The following is a 14,227-nucleotide window of genomic DNA, read 5'->3' on the forward strand; positions in this document are numbered from 1 at the left end:
GCCCAAACAGAAAAAGCAAGGCCCACCCAGGGCAGCTCAGATGTGGCTCCAGACAGGTCCACGTGGGCTCACTCACCCAGATTCACACAGAAGTGAGCATTTTTAGCTACACAAAACCTCACTTTCCCCGAGAACCCGGAGCCTCTGAGGGGCAAGATGACATGGGCAGGGCCTGCCCTGGATGGATGGAGAGAGGGCGGGACGTTTCCTGCCAGGGAAAGGTGGGCCCAGGTGGGGGCTCAACCCTGGACACTGCTGAGGGCCACCCAGCCTGGGTGCCCCATCCCCACCCCCACCGCCAAGGCCCGAGCTGCCAAGCGGGCGGCTGGTTTTAAAAAAGAAGAAAGTGGAGGGGAGGGTGTGTTGAAGGGGAAGAAAGGGAAGTTATTTAATACTAAACAGGTGTCTGGAGCCCTAAATTCTGCCGCTTTCTTCTAATAATGAAGTATTCATGAGGAAAAGCCTTTTTTCACTACTTTCTTAAGATACTAATTTCACAACAAGCTCCTTGTTACCGAGCAATTATTCCAATCTTGTATTTCCCCGAGACGGCTGCAGCCCCCTGTCTGTCCTGGACTCTCGGTAAATGAAAGACAATCACGTCCCCACCTTTCATTATGCTCTATTTTACTTTCAGCAAAGGTACCCTGAAAGAAATGATTTACTCTGAAAGGGACTTTTATTCAGTTTCAAAACCAATTTTCTCCTATTACTGTCTCAGAAAAAAAAAAAGAGGGAGAGAGAGATGGGGGGGTGGGATGGGGGAGGGTCGGTGGGTCTAATGCCTCCCCTCCCCAGCTCCCCAATCGCCAGCCTTAACGCAGCGACGCGATAAAAGCTTCAGTATCCGCTTCCTGGCTTTGATTTCTGGTAATTTTAAAATATGCCATTACAATCAGGCAGAAATTACACAGTTGAAGAAGGGAATGAAGTGGGGCTTACTGCAGGGACGAAAGCCCTTGACTGCGGAAGGAGGCACCGCTCCCCAGGGACTCGGGACGTGAGCAAGCCGGCAGCGGGGCGCGCTGGGGGCCCCTGGGGACACACCACACTCCTGGGGGCAGCCAGGCCCCCTCGGACACGCCACCCACCGTGCTGGGCGTCTGCACACACCCGGAGGCACACGCCACATCCATTTTCCTGCAGGTGGGCACACCCCGACGCACCCTCGCCCACCCCAAGTGACACGCCCCCTCTGGCACCTCTCAGCACACACGGGTCGTCCACGGAAACACACCATCGTGAGCCTGCCTGGAAGGTGAGAGGCCTGGGGGCACCCTGGCAGCCCGGCCTCGGGTCCCCACTCTAGTCCAGAGCACCAGCCACCTCTCGCTGCTCTGACAGAGACTTAGGGGGACAGAGGGGAGAGGCCAGGCAGCTTCAGGGCCCCAGCAAGCCCTCTCTGTTCAAAGACAAAACCCAGAGGGAGATGGTGCCCTCCCTGGGGCCCTCAGCAGCCAAGTGGGTGAGCCTGGCCCCCTGCACTGGGCTGCACGGCTGCCCGAAGGCTGGCGCAGCACGGGACCACGAAGGAGAGAGGCCAACACCCAGAGGAAACCTGGGACCCCCAGGGAGTCCCTGCCCCTCGCTGTTCTTGTAAAAGCACCTCCGTGATCCCTCCCAGGTCATTCTTCTCCAGGGTCCTGGCCCAGCCCAGCACCACCTTGGGCGGTCCTCCCCACCTCTGGCCAATGGCCAGGCACCCGGAAGCCCAGCCCCTCTCCAGCGCCCCACCTTCCTCAGGGGTCAAGCACCCTAGCCTGCTTTTCAGTGGAAAAGGGCAAGCTGCGGGCTGCAGTGCTTACTGGGTGAGGGGTAGGCCGCCTATTCTGGTGCCTCCCCAGCCTCTCTCAGGCTCCCCTGGCGGCACAGACAGTCAAGAACCTGCCTACAACGTGGGAGACCCAGGTTCGATCCCTGGGTCGGGAAGATCCTCTGGAGAAGGGAACGGCTACCCACTCCTGGATTCTCACCTGGAGAATCCCGTGGACAAAGAAGCCTGGTGAGATACATACAGTTCATGGGGTCACAAAGATCGGACACGACTGAGCAACTAACGCCAGACCCCAGCAAATGCCCTCCCCGTGGGGCTCTGGTTTCAGCGTGCTCAGATGTGGACGCCCAGGCAGTTCTGGGGGCTGTGAGAGACCACGAGGCCCAGCTCAGGGACCACAGAGGATTCCCCAGGGGAGACGGAGTCCCCAGGAAGGCCTCAGCTCGGCTTTCCTGGTGCAGCCGCCTGCCTAAGTCTGTCCCATGCCTGTGGAGGACCAGCCGTCTGAGCAGCCAGCTGCACGTAGAGAAGAGGGATTTCTCCCTGGGCCCCCAGTACCCCAACCTCCTGCCCCTTCTCCCAGGAACCCTGTGCCCTGATGCCAGGGCAGGGGGGCCCCGAAGTCCGGTGAGGGAGTGCAGAGGACAGTCTGGTATCACCCACATTATCTACTGCTTCCCAGGTGGCTCAGCGGTAAAGAACCGGCCTGCCAATGAAGGAGACATAGGAGACGCAGGTTCGATCTCTGGGCCGGGAAGATCCCCTGGAGAAGGAAACGGCTACCCACTCCAGTATTCTCGCCTGGAGAATCCCACGCACAGAGAAGCCTGGCGGGGCTCTGGTCCATGGGGTTGCAAAGAGTCGCACGGGACTGAAGCGACTGAGCACACGCACACATATTATCTGCAAACAAGACAGCCTCTTACTGGCCCTAAAGCTTCTCTCTGGTCCCAGAAGAGAGCTGAACCCTCTTTACCTGGCCCTCAAGGCCACTATGACCGGCCCGACCACCCTCCGCCATCTCTGCTTGGCCCCTGCAGCCCACTGGCCCCCAAACCTTTGCCGGCGCTGGTCTGTCCACTCACAGGACTGCCACCTGATCCCTTGTAACTCAGACGCAGGCTCCCCTCCGCTGGGGACCCCGCTCACGACCCTCATCACACAGAGTTGTAATTGCCGATTTTTGTGTCTGTCTCTCTCCACTGGACTGTTGAGTTTCTCAGGGGCAAGGACCATGTCTTATTTGTCTCTTTCTTCCCAATGCCTGGCAGAGCGCAATCGCTTAATAAACAGGTGTTGAATGACTGGTCGAATCCATGAAGTTAGTTACTGTCAGATGAAGTGAGGGGGTGCCCAGAGAAGCCAAGTGTCCTGCAAAAGGTCACACAGCAACTTGGAGACAGGGCTGGAGCAGGTGCTTAAGACAGTCATGATTTTTCCGTGACCTCCCCCACCCGCTCTCTGCTTGGCATCACCCCCGTCTACAGGAAAGCCAGCTGCCCAGAGCCCCCACCCTGACTCATGACTACTCCCTCAGCCAGGGACCATCCTGGGAGAGCTGCTCATTTTGAAACCCTATCTGCAAATCGGGCTGTTTAGAAGCCCAAGGTCTTTTGTGACTTTAATAATATAAAAGTCGGGGCGGGGGGGGGGGGGGGAAGAGGGGGAAACGTCGTCGCAAGCCTCAATGATTAGACTGATTTGGCTACTGTCCCTGACTCGGGGGCTGATAAGACGCCTTATCTCGGAGGCACCCCTAGAAAAAGGTCCCCTCCACCAGATAATGCCCCCAGCTGTCGATATGCCCTTTCATAGCTGAGGATTTAGATAAAGGAAATGTGACAGGGGAGGGGGAAGAAAGGAAGGAACTTCCCGAGTCCGAGAAGGAATTGAGTCTGCAGCTCGCCTTGGCAGAACAATGCACAGCAGACGGATGTCTAAAGGCTGCCTTTATATTTATTAAAAGAACAGGGAACTGGGGCTTTTGGCCCTGCCCGCCTTTTGTCATCCCTTCCAGCCCGTCTGGCTGCAGGGGGTGCTGGGGGGCCACCCCTCCCCACACTGCCAGGGGGAACAGGGAGCTTGAAACTGACAACACACAAGCTGGTGCTAACAGCAGCGTGAGTCTGCGGAAAGCTCCCTCTGGACCACGCCCCACACGCATCCAGTCTGTTACACCTCACCACGTCCTCCTCCGAGCAGCCTCCCTGGTGGCTTCTATCTCTAGGCCCCTTTCACTGATGAGGAACCGGTCACAGAGAGGGGATGTCATCTGCCCAAGGTCACACAGCTTTCAGGTGGCAGAGCCTGAAGGCGTCAACCCCAGCCAGGGCCTGCCCCCTCGGGCCTCCAGCCTTGGCTCCATGTTGGGGGCTGGGGCCGCCCCCCATCTCGCACACAGCTGGGCAGGAAGGAGCAGAAGCAAGGTCGTGCTTCTCCCCAGTCTCTGGCTCCTCTCCAGGAGGCTCTAGGATCACAGGAAGAGTGAGGAAAGGCAGGGAAGGAGGAAGAGAGGGCCCCCAGGAGGCCACTGATTCATCCCATGAACATTCACAGAGGACGATCTGAGAGGCCCACGTGGGCAGAGCAATCCTGAGATGGCTAGAGCAAGGCCCTGCCTCCAGGAGGGAACCGTTCTGAGGTGGCCGTCATTTACCCAGACATTCATTCACTCGTTCAGGCAGCAAACACTCCTGGAGCATCTTTTGGGGTCCAGCCCCATGCCATGTGCTGGGAGGATGGAAATCTGTGAGGATATCCCGCCAAGACAGAACATCCAACCAGACTGCATGCTCCCAAGGCCGGCCTGCTTGAAGTGGAATTCCCTGGCCTCTCCCCTCAGCCTCCGATATTTCCCTGAAGAGGCAGGTGGACGGAACTCTCCTCCAGGAATCCTGTAGGTCAGAGTCTGCCTTTGCCATGCCAGCTGGGGTGGCCCTGAGCAGGTGGGAGGCAGGGACACACTTCCACAGCAGGAGGCAGCTGTGACCCTGTGAAGGCCCCCTCCCAGCCTTCCCTCCTCCCAGGAGCTGCCCCTTCTGGCCTCTGTGGCTCCACTCAAGGCCAAAGAAGGGTTGTGGCTGAGAGGAGGTCATGCCAGGCCGTCTTGGCGTCCAGTGAGACTAGGAGTTCAGAGTAGAGGGCCAGCCCCGGAGGCCTTAGGATGGCACCTGCCAGGCAGGGGCCAAGCCCCAGGATTCTGACTGGCTGCGTGACCCTGAAGACACAGCCCTTCTCTGAGTCTGTTTCCCTTGTGGAATCCTGATGGGGAGTGGCCCAGCCGATCGGGGGAGGCCCTTTGAACCTGGAGACGAGGCGATATTACTGTGTAGTTTCCCAACACAATCCAGGACACTAGCTGTGTGCAAGACACAGGGCTGAGTCCACACCCAGCGGGGTTTAGATGCAGTCGAGAGGGGCCGAGACAGGAGGCTGATAAAACCCACACTGTTAAGTGCTGAGTGGACAGTCGGGACTCCAAGTTCCCTAATAACAGGTGAAGGAGGTGCCTGCTATTCCCCAGACCTCATGACCTGCACTCAGTGTGGGCTGGAGCGCCCTCGCCCAACCCCCCCACATCCCGTAATTCTCACCTCCAACCCCTCACTGCACTTGAAGGCTTGCTCTCCTTCACCCTTTCTCTGCCCCCCGGCCCAGCCCCACCTGCCGGGAAGAATTTGAAGTCGAGGCAGGAGGACCAGGATCTGGGAGGGGTGATGAGCACTGGACTGCGAGCCATGGAGAGCTGGGCTGGAGCCTGACTGTGAGGCCTGAGTGGCTCCCTTCTCTGGACGGGTTCCTACCACCACAAGCCGAGCCGGGCCAGCATGAAGCCTCAGAAAGCTCAAGGCCCCTCTATACCGGAAGGGGCAGGACCTGCCTGTCCTTGACCAGGACAGAAGGGTGGAGGGACCCTCACCCAGGAGTGCCGCAAGGGCGCATGGCCCCTCCCCTACGACAGGCGGACCCATTGTCTGTCTGTCTTTTGCTCCTCTGTTCTCTGTTGCTTGCTCTCTCTGCCCCTCTATCCTGGCGCTTCTCTTCTTCCTTGCTGTCTCCTTTCTCACTCCTTTCCTGACCCCACTCTCCCCTGCCCCTTCCCCATCCAACCCCCCCAACTCTCTCTGCAAGGCAGCTGGAGTACTAGCCTACCCCACCCCCTCCTACTGCTCCCTCCCCCACTCCCGTTCCAAGCCCCGAGCCCTAGGCCTTCCAGGGGACCCTGTTAATAATTAAATGTTAATCTAAAAAGCAATTTGAGCTGTGGCTAGGCAGATCTGGTTAGAGATTACATTAGCATGGAGGAGGCGAGGGTAATTTTCTTTAACCCCTCTCCTGATCTCTCAAGCCCAGGAATCTTCAAGTCACACTGGCACTGCTGATTAAACGGGAGCAGGGCTTGGCTGTGGATAAGAGGCCTGTGAAAAGTGATTATTTCCCACTGCTGTTTGGGCTGTAGCAGAACCAGAAAGGGGATTTTCACTCTTTTTAAGGTTGGGGGAGGGGGAAGGCTCTGGCCCGTTCAAGAGGAGGCCTCAACCATGGCCAGGATTACCTCTACATCCATCCCCGCCCCCACACAGGCCAGAGGTCTCTCTAAAATGCTAATCTGGCCACAGAACACGACCTGGCTCCCTCTGTTCCCAGGACAGAGATGCTAGCCTCCTGCTTAGGGGTTGGCACCCCTCCATTTCGTCCTCACAGTTCCTAGCACCTTGTCTGGGCCCCACCCTGGGTGGCACTGGAGCCTCTGATGTTGGTGGCTCAGGGCTGCAGGGGATGCCAAAGAGAGAATCCCCAATCAAAAATTCAGGTTGGTGGACAGCGGAGTCCAGAGGCGGGCATCCTTCAAGATGTGCCTCTCACCTCCACACCTGAAGGCCTTGGCCCTTGCCGTCCCTTCTGCTTGAAGCCCTTGAAGTTCTACTTGCATTCAACTGAAGCCCAGGTTGCTCAAAGGCTTTTCGGAGACACAAAGATGCCCCATAAATGTTTGATGAATAATTGGAGTGTCTCAAGTGGCTGTCCCTGATCCCTCTTCCATGGGTTCACAGAGCCTGCATACAGCAGGCCCTTGGGAAACTGTCTCATGTAGGAAAGATGGGCTGGGCCAGGGAGCTGAGGGTAGGCAGGGCTCAGGAAGTAGCCAAATGGGACGCAGAGCTGAGAACTGGGGTGGGCTGCTGGCCCTTCAGCACCATGGCCAGCTCCCAGGGCAGCCACCTGGGAGAAAGGGCCCAGGCGGAGCCTGGGAGCTTAACCTCAGTAGCCATGGGAACTGCCATGCCTTAACTGGCCTGAGGAACACTCCAACCTTTATAGATGATGACTTGACAAATTCAGCACCTACTATGTGCCAGGTCTTGGGCTAGACGCTGAGGCAGATGCCAGGAGAGGGGTGTGTGCGTCAGAAGGGCAATTACGAGGCAGGGAGACAAGCATACCCTTGATGGAGCCAACCTACCTGGCCTGGGGGGTAGGCCACGGACAAGGGACAGGAGGGAGGGAGGGTGACCGTATTGTGTCCCAGGTTTCAGAGCCAGATGCCTGAGCTTTGTTCCTTAACTAAATCCCAGCTTTATCTATTGTAAGCCTTCGGTCACTCAGTTGTGTCCAACTCTTTGTGACCCCATGGACTGCAGCACGCCAGGCCTCCCTGTCCATCACCAACTCCCGGAGTTTACTCAAACCATGTCCATCGAATCGGTGATGCCACCCAATCATCTCATCCTCTGTCGTCCCCTTCTCCTCCTGCGTTCAATCTTTCCCAGCATCAGGATCTTTTCCAAGGAGTCAGTTCTTCACATCCGTTAAGCCTAGCCTTGGGCAAATGCCTCCATCTCTCTGAGCCTCAGTTCAGTTCAGTTACAGTCGCTCAGTCGTGTCCAACTCTTTGCGACCCCATGGACTGCAGCACACCAGGCCTCCCTGTCCATCACCAACTCCCGGAGTTTACTCGAACTCATGTCAAGTCAGTGATGTCATCCAACCATCTCATCCTCTGTCGTCCCCTTCTCCTGCCTTTAATCTTTCTCAGCATCAGGGTCTTTTCAAATGAGTCAGTTCTTTGCATCAGGTGGCCAAAGTACTGGAACCTCAGTTACCTTGTCTGAAAAAGGGGTTAACCCCTTACCATGGCTTAGTACAAATAAAGTGCTAGGGTCACAGTAGTAACTCCCTAAGTGGTAGCTGTTGCTAGTATCATTTGTGATTATTATTAACAGGTAGTCGTGTCTGACTCTTTGCGACCCCATGGACTGTAGTCCACGGAATTCTCCAGGCCAGAATACTGGAGTGGGTAGCCTTTACCTTCTCCAGGGCATCTTCCCAACCCAGGGATTGAACCCAGGTCTCCCACACTGCAGACGGATTCTTTACCAGCTGAGCCACAAGGGAAGTCCAAGTAAGAAACACCCAAGTGAAGGCAAGGAGAGGAGGTCCCAAGCGGAGAATCACACAGGAAAACGTATGAAGACTTGAGAGAGCCAGCGAGCACAGAAAACCTGAAGCAGCTTTGGGTTCCTGGGAAGACCAAGAGCATCCCACCTGTGCCCAGCCAGGCAGGTCACCAGGACAGAGGGGATGGGGCAGGTCCCCCAGACCTCAAGGTGGGAGAGCCGTTTTCTGCCATGGGTGGAGTTCCTCTCGCTGGCCCCGGCGGCCAGCGTGAGGAACTCCGCCCATGGCAGTTTTCTGTGGACAAGTGCTGGGTCAGGGCAAGGAGAAGCTGAGAGTGGGTGCTAGGTGCATGAGTAGTGGCAGTTTCACAAAAGCTTGAGAGTCGCACCCCCCCCCCCAACTCGATGATGGGATGGGATGGGCTCTCACTGCCACCAGCCACAAGCCTAGCTGGTCTTCTCCCAGAGCCCCCCAGCACAGTAAGTGAAAGGCAGTCCTCATTCTCACGCAAATGAACCTCCAGGAAGCCTGAGAAGGGAAAACAAAGACCCCAAACCTCAGAAGTCCCTACCCAACTTTTCTGAGACACTCTTCTCTGACAGCCAGATCCCAAGCAGGGGAAGTTAGGGGCAGGGTCCGAACCTCCAAGTCATTTGTTCCTCTCCTAGCTCTGGCTTTGGCTCTTTGAAGGCAAATGGCAGTCGCCTTCCAACAAAGGGGTGGGGCAGGGGGGCTCTGCAGCCAGGAATCATTACCCAGTGTCATCAGCACTATGATGCTATCACGGGGGCTGGGGGAACCCAGCAGAAAGGCCCCAAACCAGTATTTTTGGGGGTGGAGCTCATGGAACCTTCCGGGAGGAGCAACAGGTTACCAGATGACTCTAGGGATAACGAGTCTGGAAGGAGGAAGACCCAGTGCAGAGCCAAGATGGGCTGGGTGAGCCCGGCCGTCCTCCCCTTGCTCCAGGGCCCTGCATCCACTCAGGGTACATCCATGCTGGGTTAACCCAGCAACAGGGAAGGAGAAAATCTAATACTCCGAGCAGTAATAGGAGCTTGTTTTTATTTTTAGTGTTCCCAATGGGCTCAGCACTTTACAGACATCACCTCATTTAGCCCACCCCAGGCCCAGGGGCAGGAGAGAGCCGACTGTGTTGGTGCGTTGCTGCGTGGTCTGGGTACCCATGACGGTAAGCGGCCTGAGGAGAGGGAGGGGCTGGAAGGGTGGGTGCATTTGGATTAGACCCTGGGGGGAAAGGAAGAATGGAGGAAGGTGGTCCCCCCACCCCCCAGCAGGAAGGGCCAGGAGTGCTTCGGGGAGAAGAGCCTAGATGGGGCGGGGCAGAGCGGCTGGTAGGAAATCAAACATGGCAGGTGAGGGTTAGTCTTTAAGCCAAGGATCAACAGATGCTTCTGGGCGTCAGGCTGGGGCAGAGATGAGTACAGCCATCCAGACAGGGGTGGGGAAACAGGACAGGGGACCCGGGCACGGATATAAATGTACTACCCCCTGTGTGGCAAATCCCACCCCTACATGGGCCAGGTGTCCCCTTGCGGCCTCGCTGTGAGGGAGGCTGGGTATGCGGTGTCCCCAGGCCCCGCCCGGGTCGGGGATCTCCCTCCATGTCCTCTGGCCACAGGGCGCCTGGATTTTTGTGCTGGGGTGCAGGGGCCAGACCCCCTGGGTTTCAGCCCCAGCTGTGCCACAGTGCCCCCCGACCCCACCCCTTGGGGACTCTGATCATTTCTGTTTTTTTTTAAAATAACTTTTCAGGGACTTCCCTGGTGGTCCAGTGGCTAAGACCCTGTGCTCCCAATGCAGGAGGCCCGGGTCCAATCCCTGGTCAGGGAACTAGATCCCACATGCCACAACTAAGACCTGGCACAGCCAAATACATTAAAAAAAAAAAAAAAAAGGAAAATTTTCGAAAGGGATTTCAACCACTGACCACCTGGAGACAAAGCTGGGGTGCTCTGTAAACTCACAGACTCGACAGGGAGCAGCTGCTCAGGGAGGCAGTGGGCATGGAGGGTAGAGGTGGCGGGGGGGGGAGGGAGAGGCAGGAGGAGAGAACAGCCTGGAAGCTTTGAAATCCAGGAGTGGAGGGACAGACAGACGGACAGAGTAAACTTGAGCCTAGGGAAGCAGGGGAGCATATGTGGTCCAGCCAACCTCCCAGCAGGTCCTGTCAACGACTCCTCTGTAAGAAGCCACTCCGGTGGCTCCGTGGTAGAAGAATCGGCCTGGCAACGGAGGAGACCCGGGTTCGATCCCTGATCCGGGAAGATCCCACATGCCGCGGAGCGGCTAAGCTAGGGAGCCTCAGCCCCTGAAGCCCACGCACCCTAGAGCCCGTCCTCTGCCACAAGAGACGCACCACGATGAGAAGCCTGCCCACGGAGGAGACAAGCCTGCGCAGCGATGAAGACCCAGCGCAGACGAAAGTAAATAAATAAAATTACGAACAAAAACAAACGGAAAGAAGCTCCTCTCCCACCATGTGGCCCATGACCTCCAGGCCTCCCCTCAGGCCCCTCAGGCCACGCTACGCCCTGCAGGGGCCAGGCTGAGCCTTCCCGTGGACATCACTGCCTTTCCCACTCAGAACCCCCACTGGCCTCACGGCATCTTTGACAGTATCCTCTGAGGCCCTGCGTGAACCCCTTCCCCACTCCTTAGCCACTGTCCCTCTCTGCTGGCTCGCCTCTTCCTCTAAGAGGCCAACCTGGGTCTCGCCCCAGGACCTTTGCAATCACCATTTTGTTTCTTTGTAAATACTCTAGAGAAGCGGTCCCCAACTCTTTTGGGACCAGGGTCCGGTTTCATGGGAGAATTTTTCCAAGGACCGTGGAGGTGGGGGATGGTTTGGGGGGTGATGCAAGCACATCACATTTACTGTGCACTTCATTTCTAATCTAATGCTGCCGCTGATCTGACAGGGGGCACCGATCCATGGCCTGGAGGTCGGGGACCCCTGTTCCAGATCCAGGCTCTCCAATAGAAATATGTCATTATAAACTTTCTAGTACCCATAGGGGGAATTATGTTCAATAATAACATTGTCTTTAATCCAATATATCCAAAATGGTATCACTTCAACATACAATCAATATTCAAAACTGACTAAGAGATATTTTGGTTTTTTTGGTAACATGTCTTTGAAATCTGGGGGAAGATTTCACATGTAGAATACAGCTGGGGTGGCACTCGCTGGACCAGCTCCAACCCCTCATTCCCACCTCAACTCAAATGCCACCTCCTCCAAGAGGCCCTTCTTGACCACTCCGCCTAAGCTAGCAACCCTCTGGCCCCAACACTATCCTGTCGCTGCTGTAGGTCTTTCACTGCTGTGGACACTTGGAAATGATCTTATTGATGAACACTTTAATATTCTGTCTCCCTACTGGTGCACAGGCTCTGCTGCGTTTGCACACGGGGGCACACAGTAGGTGCTCAGGGTAAGCAGGTGGCAGGGGGAGGGGGGTCAGCCTGGGGCCCTCATCCCCCTACCTCATTTCAAATCCGACCCTCAGTGATGAGAGGCAGAGGCTTGTGTGTGTGTGCACACGTTGTGTGTGTGTGGGGACATGAACACACACACACACACACATAAAGACCCTCCCTGCCTCCCCCAGCTTCTGAAAAGCAGGCCCAGAAGATGGTCCTCCTTTCAAAATCAGCCCGGCGCAGAAAAACGGCTGTGACAGCACAAAGCCGAGATTGAATCAGCGACGGGGCCGATTGCCTGGTGACGGTTACAAATGATCTGATGTGGAAAAGACGGGATCAGATGTGTGCAGAACAACGGCTGCTCCGAGCCCCCCAGCACCAGACAATGGGCTGCTGGGCGGGCGGGCGGCTCCAGAAGCCGGGGGCCGGAATGTGCCGATCGGTGCGGGGCCCAGGACCGCCGAGGCCGAGTCCGCGCACCCGCTCCCGTGGGCCCAGCTGGACTGGGACGGCCATTCACGCCATGCAAAGTCAGGCCCTCCCTGTGGGCCTCACACCCCAGTGTGAGACCAAGTCCCCAGCTCTGGGCAGCTGGGTGACAGTCAAGTTTCTCTTCATCAGACTCATTTCCAAATGACACAATGACTAAAAGAAGGATGTTACTTCCATTGTGGGGGAGGAAAAGTCTCCCCACTTCTTGAACCCCACTTGCTCTGGGCTTCTGCTCTCAGGGTCAAGGGCTACACCCCCTGCCACATACAGCCACAGAACTAGCTTCCACCATCCCCCACGGGGTGGGGCAGAGGTCTGAATCTCCCAATGTGCGATTCCCTGGCTCTCACCCACCTTGTACTGAATGTCCCCTACCTTAACCATCTCCACAGCCCCCCGCAAGGAAGCTGGGTCCAGAGAGACTGCCTGGCTTGCCCAGAGGTGCACAGCAGGGAGGTGGCCAAGCCTAGGGACTCATACACCCATTTCTAGTCCACTCTGAGGCCAGGCACATAGCACGCGGTCAACAAGTCTGCATTGAGCAGACAGATCATACTCTGCAGCCCTTCTTTCCTGGCCACTCCTTGCAGACCCAGAACTCACAGCTCCCCCAGCTCCTCTCCAGTCGTGTGCTCTGGCCCCGGGAGTCTCCACCCCCTACCATCATTTCACTGCAGAGTTGACCACATCCATCCAACAGACCCCTCCACACATCTGGAATACCCAGGCCCCCACAGAACCAAGCCAGTGTTCGTCAGTGCAGGTGGGTGAGCAGAGAATCGGCTGGGGGCCACGCCGGGTTGTCCCAAGGATGAGATGCAAGGGCTGGGAAGGCTCTGGATGGAGGGGAGGGCTGCTTCCTCCAGCAGCAACGATGCGCCGGAGCCACATCCCATCCTGAGAGGTGTGGGCGCAGCCATGCCTCCCATTCTCCCTGGGTGACAAAGGACGAGGGTTCCTCCGAGGCCACATAGCAGGGTTGGGGCGTGAAGCCTGGTGATGGGGCCGTGCCAAGGGAGGCCTGGGATTCCAAGTGGCACCAGCCATCCCCGGGTGGGCACGAAGCTGATGCCAGAGGGGCCATCCTGAGGCCAATGGAGTTAACTCTCTACCGCCAGCACCACCAGGACAGTGCCCTGCTGGTCCCCACTGTCCAGACCTGCGAGGCATGTCCCCCTTCAGCTCCAGACCAGCAGCATCCAGGAGGGACCAAAGAGCACACGTCTAAAGCACGATTCAGACTGTTCCACTTGAACCCCAGCTCTGCCACTAACCAGGAGGGCTCTCTTGAGTCTCACGGAGTCCCTTGGGGTCTCAGTTTCTCCATCTGTAAAATGGGGCTAGAAACCTCCCCTTCCTTGTCCTGTCGTGGTGAGGACCAAGTTGCGTGATACATGCGTCATCAGTGTGGTCACTCTCTCAGGGGCAGTGGTGAATCTGCTGCTCAGCAACTTCAGATCTCCCACCCACGGGGAGTCCACCGTGTGGCAGTGTCCACCCCTAGCTCTCAGAGTCATGGGCCAGAGATGACTGCAAGGAGCTTGGCGAGGGAAGGGGTCTGTCTGGGGTCTTGCAGGGCAGGGGGAGGGGGCTGGGAGACTTCCGCAGCCCTGGTCTGGGGACCCCGGGCTCCAAGATCTTAAACCCCAAGCCCTTCCAGCACTGTTTCTCCATCAGCTCCCACGGACAGGGGCTCGGTGAGCACAGTTCAGGGGTGAGGGGACTAAATCTCCCACTGACTGAAACTGCCTGAGCACTGGCGTTGCGCCAGGCTGCAGGGACCTGGACAAGAATCAGAAACAGCAGCAGCAATCGGGCACATGCCCAGCAACCCCATCCCCGGATCAGCCGGAGCCTTGAGGGAACCCAGACAAGAGGGGTCGTTTCCCGGGACGAGCAGCTTCCTGGAAGAGAGAGGCCTCTGAGCACCCTTGATTATGGGCTCCCGGGGGTGCAGCGCCTGGCTTGGAGCCCAGAGGCACCCAACTGGGGCTCCTCTCAAGAGCTAGCTGAATGGTGTGGGGCCAGGAGGGGACCTCACCCCATGGGCAGATGCCAGAGGTAGGACTCTGCAGGCATTCACACACTGAATCTCCTCACTGCCCTGCT

General features: G+C 57.3%; 1 protein-coding gene across 2 annotated transcripts in view; it reads right to left on the reverse strand.

The window, feature by feature from the left end:
* The window catches only part of FAM222A (family with sequence similarity 222 member A), a 60,694-nt gene that overhangs the window by 29,737 nt on the left and 16,730 nt on the right, over positions 1-14,227 (reverse strand). The window lies entirely within an intron of this gene.

The sequence above is a fragment of the Ovis canadensis genome, chromosome 17, assembly GCF_042477335.2.
Source record: "Ovis canadensis isolate MfBH-ARS-UI-01 breed Bighorn chromosome 17, ARS-UI_OviCan_v2, whole genome shotgun sequence".
NCBI lineage: Eukaryota > Metazoa > Chordata > Mammalia > Artiodactyla > Bovidae > Ovis > Ovis canadensis.